The 6,012-nt window shown below is 34.5% G+C and overlaps 1 long non-coding RNA gene across 2 annotated transcripts; it reads left to right on the forward strand.

The window, feature by feature from the left end:
- The first annotated feature begins 9 nt into the window (after positions 1–9).
- LOC127142265 (uncharacterized) lies at positions 10–5,296 on the forward strand. Of its 2 annotated transcripts, XR_007812754.1 has the most exons (4): positions 10–66; positions 1,068–1,131; positions 3,913–3,972; positions 4,874–5,296. It is a non-coding gene; the product is annotated as an uncharacterized LOC127142265 (long non-coding RNA). The 2 variants fall into 2 exon arrangements; XR_007812753.1 differs by lacking the exon at positions 10–66 and having other exon boundaries at positions 518–1,131.
- The last annotated feature ends 716 nt before the right edge of the window (positions 5,297–6,012 follow it).

The raw sequence follows: 6,012 nt of genomic DNA on the forward strand, positions 1-6,012 counted from the left end.
AGTTTAAATCATTGCTTCTGTTTGCTAGTACCACGAGAAGCCGACGTTACCGTTGAGGACTGGGTGGTAAAACAAACGTTCACTTTATCGACATTTTGCGTCTCTCTGTCATTTTGTGTTCCATTCTGATAATTTAGTTTATGGTGGTTTATCACGTCGTTGTCATCGGTTTGTGGCCATTTGTGGTGATTTTAGATTTACATCTACCTGACTGTTTTACACTTAGGTGTTAGCATTAGCATTGGCGTCGAGCGTTTGCGTGGGTTAATGTTTTTTGTGCTCCAGCTTGGTCATTTTAAGTCAGTTTAGCGGATTATCATGTCGATGTGATCAGTTTTTCCCTTGCCACTGTCGCCTAGTGCTTGCTCATGGTGTGATTTGTTGGGTCTCTCTCTATATTTTAAAGAGTATGGTCCAAGACCTGCTCTGTATGAAAAGTGTCCTGACTTTTGTTGTGATATGGCGCTATATAAATAAAACTGAATTGAATTGAATCATTCCGTGTCTATCTGTGGTATTGCATCGTTTTTTGTCTGGCTGTTTTACATCTACTTACGGTCAGCTTCTGTGCCTATGTAGTTTTGTGTCTATTCCACGTCATTTAACATTTCTTTGTGACCATTTTGTGTTTCAGTGTGGCAATTAAGCGTTTCATTGTGATCGTTTTGCGACTCTCTTTTTTTTTTTTTTTTTTGCCTTTGTAGCTTTGTGGTAGTAATCTCTCCATCGCCATCCATTGATCCCTGTTGTGTATATTAATGATTAGAAATTTGTTTGCGTGACTTGAGACTTTACTAAGCTCAGTTTTGAGTTAAATACAAGATTGAAAACCAGATTTTAATTTTGTGCTCCTTCGCAAGTTTTGAGCCACAAGAGTAGGTCACAATGTATGAGCTGAAATATTAAAAACTATTTGAAAAGTTGCTTTTCTCTCCGAGATGAATGAATTCATAACATAATTTATTCACCTCAAATCTTAAACTGTGATTTCAAGGTTCTAGTATTTCATATCCTATTTTTTGTAATTAGGTTATTTGTTTTTCAAGTGTTTTACTTGTGTTCCCCAGGTTTACTCGTTCAGCTGCTGCAACCTGGACAGAAACACCAGCTCTCACCTCACAAACCAAACAGGTATGTGTCCTAAAGATTTACCCAGTCTGAAAAAATGTGTTGATGAGCTAAATTATTAATATTAGTAACAGAGTCATTGTTTAAATCCTTGGTATTTAGTGAGTTTAGTATTGAATATAATAATGACTGATTTATTGTGTCTATAAATTGTCAGAAAATAGTACTAGTTATAATCATTTTTAAAAACTCAAAATAGTTATCAGTTAATTGTCTGCCTGTGGACTGAAGTATATATTTAAAAATACCAAAACCCTGCTTTCAAAAATGTGCTTAAGTGAAAGTTTTTATTATGTAATTCACAATAATATACATGATCCCTCTAATGATTAGTTGACAAACAATGAATATAGAAATTTAAGAAAATCATTTTAGTTATTTTTTCCCAAATAATTAATGTTATTGATTCTTAAAGATGTGATGCTTTTTCTTGTCATATGTGACAGTAAACAGCCCATTTTCTGGGGCAGTTTTGTAACAAAGATCTCCTGGTTTGGCTGTAATGTTCAATATTTATGTGTTTTGGGTTAAACTGTTGATGAGGAATAGGTCATAGTGTATTGATTATTTTCCCTTGTATATTTCTCTTTTTATTTCCTCCTGGTGTCACCACTTCGTCCGTGATCACAGAGAATATTCGTACAACTGTCCAACACAGAGCACTGACATTAAATTATATATCTTCAGTAATTGATCTGAAGTCTGAGTAGTTTGATTTGTCACAAAAAGACTCATTATTAATGTTTTTATGTAGTTCAATGAAAATGAAGAATTTAAACATCAGGTCTCTCTCTGTCTCTTTCTCTCTCCCTCTCCCTTGCTCTCTTAAGTCTGGCACACACCAAAAGATTTTTAAAATCTTACCCGATTTAGAAAATGTGAGAGACCACACACATGATGACAAATAATGTCAGATTTCACAGTTTTGTTCTTATAGTGTGTGATGAGCAACGTGAAGACGAACACAGCACACTACACACTAACAGATTCAACACCAACAACCAGAGTCAGAGGTCTGTACTATGAAGCAAGTTTAACATACCCAGGATATCTTTTTGTTATCTGGCTTCACTAAACCTAAAGTCACAAGTTTGGATAAGCAGTCTTATGACGCTGGTTATCAACTTGTTGAGTTAACCCAGGATTTCCCAAGTGCGTTTGTGTGAAAGGAAAAGGTGGAGTTGTTAGTTAAAAGCAGTGTGTCAGAACCGTGAGTGAGTTACCTAATATATGAGGAGTAATGTTGATAGCTGCATGTTGTTTGGTTCTAGCGATGTCCATAAGAGATATTAACAAGGTGAAATGTGATCACATGACTAGAATAGAAACACTAGAAATAATTTTCAGTTTAATGGTCAGGCTGAGGATTTATTGTGAATAAGTACATAAATGCTTTTTACTTACTGGAGTGAGTGTTTTTGCTCTTAAGTCTGATGGTGATTTACTGAATTACTCTAAATATGTGATGCAGATAAACAGTGACAGTAATGTCAGACTGTTCCTGCTGCCAAAGCGAGAGGAGAGAGTTAATGTCTGAGGTTGATCTGACTGAAATGTTCATTTATAATTGTGGGAAATATTCAACAGTGTGTGGATAAAAGCATCTTTGTTCTATCAAAATAAGGATATAACAATAAGTATGTGATTATGTAGTACAATAAACTCTCTCTGTTTGTTAGGAGCTTGGTTGTGGACAGATTGGAAAGACCTGATAGATCCTGTAGAAATAAGGACGCCAATTTTCCAGTGATCTGATTGGTCAGTAGTTGGGCTGACAGGTTTTGATCTGATCATCTGAAGTTAACCCTCACACTTGTGTGTGTGTGTAGTAGGATTTGTTGCTGTGTATGACATTCGTGATTCTGAAGTGGTTATCTTTGTTTTTGAATAATAGTAAAAAGAAAAAAGTATACGGAATATGAAGGGCAATGGGAGGGTTAAGCTGCCCTGGAGCAGGCTAGCCATTCAGTATAAGTTACCATGGTGTATAAGAAGTGCAATAAGAAGTGAACCATTGTAAGACTCAAAACCCAGAGTTAAACCTGAAGTTACCTTGCTAACTGCATATCCTGGTTCGTAGTACAGGCCTCTGGACTCTCAAACATAGTGGATGACAATATCTCTTGATTGTTGTGCTTCTGTCTTCAGTCAGCTTGCTTCGTGATTGGCTAACTCTGTGCATTGTTCCATGTGACAATCTACAGAATGTGTATTCAGCTTTCCTTGGTGTACTTGCCACATGCAGGATTTTCAATCATAAATATTGACCATATTTAATATTTATTGATCCAATTGTCTTCGGAGCAGATCAGGGAGGGTAAAATTACACACGTCACACAACAGAAGAATCTAGTAAGATAATCAGGCCTTTGACTTTGATCGGCTTGATTGGTGTGTACCCCACTTTACTCTTTCTCCTTTCCCCCTCTCTCTGCCTTTGTCTCTTTCTCTCTTCCTTGCTCTCTCAACCAAATTTAGTTTAAATTTTAACTAACTTTGGAGAAAAAACATTTCCATCCACTGCTGTTGTGTGAATATCAGGAGTTGGTGGAGTCAGTTCTCTAGTCAAGAGCAGCTTCTTCTGTCTTTGTATGTAAAGCAACTTTAACTCTTGGACTGGTTCTGATTAGTATAGAACCAGTTAGTCCACACTAGATTTAGTGTCTTTTACTTCTTTATCTTTTGACAGTTTGAAGTTCAATACCCAAAACCTCTCTGTGCTTTTATTTTGATGTGTTAAGAGTCATATCTTCATATTAATGTTTCTTGTGTTTTTCTCCACAGGATTCAAACTTCAACCATTAAATCACATAGAAGAGACAGACGTGAAGACATTTCCAGAAGGTCAGTGTTAGGTTATTCTTTTCAGTCTGACTCTGTCATTATCTCAGCTGCAGTTTGATACTTTAAAACCTCTTCTCTGGAACAAATAGCAATACATTAAAGTTGCTGTAACTTATTATTTTTTTCAACAATGTAGCTGCAAAAAAATAAGTCTAACAAAATACATATAAATAATACAAAACCTTAGTTTAGAATAGAATAGAAACCCTTTCAAAAAATAAGTTGAAAACCTCAAAAATGTCTAAATAAATATAAAACATTAAATAAATAGGTCTATAAAACATTTAAAAATAGAGCACACACACAAAAACAGGTTTGACAAATAAGGTTAAAATCTTAAAATGTTCAGCCTTTAATATATATATTAAAAATCAAGCGTGGTTTCATGCTGTAAAAAATAAGTCTAGAAAACAACTAAAAGGCCTTTAAAATCTTTATTTAAAACTAGAAAATGAGTGTAAAACCATAAAAATAATATATAACATACAATAAAATGATTTGTATAATAATTTTCAAAATAGGGAAACCCTTCTAATAATTTGATTCCAGACAACATTTAACAAATCACAGCAAAGATAATGACAGACATTTGACCATAAGGAAACACTTGTTAGAGCTGGTTAGGCACATTTAGTTTAGCACATTTTCCAGATGAACCTGTCTACTAAGCATCTTTATGATCATTTAACTGTTTGTGGTACAATTATCAATTCAACGGTTGTATCATAAGATAATCCTTTATTTGTCCCACAACTGGGAAATTACAACCAGTTGAATTTTGTCACAGACCTTTAATAAAGATGTATTAGTCTTTGGAGAATGTGCCCATGACTACATTATCAGATGGTAGAGGTCTAATTAACAGCTTCATAACACTTTTGTTTTCTTTCATCCACTTCAGGTCTTCGGCTGCTGTCGTCTTCTCCTTCTGCAGAGACAAGAAACAAGAACTGATCAGTAAAACTAAATACTTTCACGACATACTATTCTCTGACATTTTTTGGTGTTTTTGACAACTTACTATACTATGACATTTCACTTAAGACAAAGGAACTCTCTCTTAAGTGGCCATCATACCTTTGTTTTCCACAGAAACACCTCTACATAGTGTTTGTGGGTTAGATTAGATTTTCATTTTAGTATTTTGCCAGAGTGCAATATCAGTACTCAAATCCACTCTATTACTGTGTACATAGTCCTGTTTATACTGTTCATATTATATGTTTTATCTTGTCTTTTTCTATTTTTGCTGTTGCACCACCGAATTTCTCCGTTGTGGAACTGATAAAGGATCTTACTCAAATAAATACTTCTGAACACTGAATATTTTGCCAGTCTGTTTAATATTGTATGAAAGTGAATGTTTTTAGCCAGAGGTTGAGGTGAGAATTATGGCTTTTATGGTTTTTATGGTCATTTTTTGACCATTTTTCATGCCTTAACTATGACTTTTTTGGACCATTTTTGACCCCTTACTATACTATGACTTTTTTTTGGTGGTTTTTGACCATTTTTTGACCATTTTTCATGCCTGACTATACTATGACTTTTTTGGACCATTTTTCATGCCTTACTATACTATGACTTTTTGGTGTTTTTGACCCCTTACTATACTATGACTTTTTGTGGTTTTTGACCCCTTACTATACTATGACTTTTTTGGTGGTTTTTGACCATCCCTTACTATACTATGACTTTTTTTGACCATTTTTCATGCCTTACTATACTATGACTTTTTTGGTGGTTTTTGACCCCTTACTATACTATGACTTTTTTTTGGTGGTTTTTGACCATTTTTCATGCCTGACTATACTATGACTTTTTTTGACCATTTTTCATGCCTTACTATACTATGACTTTTTTGGTGGTTTTTGACCCCTTACTATACTATGACTTTTTTTTGGTGGTTTTTGACCATTTTTTGACCATTTTTCATGCCTTACTATACTATGACTTTTTTGGTGGTTTTTGACCCCTTACTATACTATGACTTTTTCTGACCATTTTTGACCCCTTACTATACTATGACTTTTTTCTGAC

The sequence above is a fragment of the Lates calcarifer genome, unplaced genomic scaffold (assembly GCF_001640805.2).
Source record: "Lates calcarifer isolate ASB-BC8 unplaced genomic scaffold, TLL_Latcal_v3 scaffold_55_117, whole genome shotgun sequence".
NCBI classification, from domain to species: Eukaryota; Metazoa; Chordata; class Actinopteri; family Centropomidae; genus Lates; species Lates calcarifer.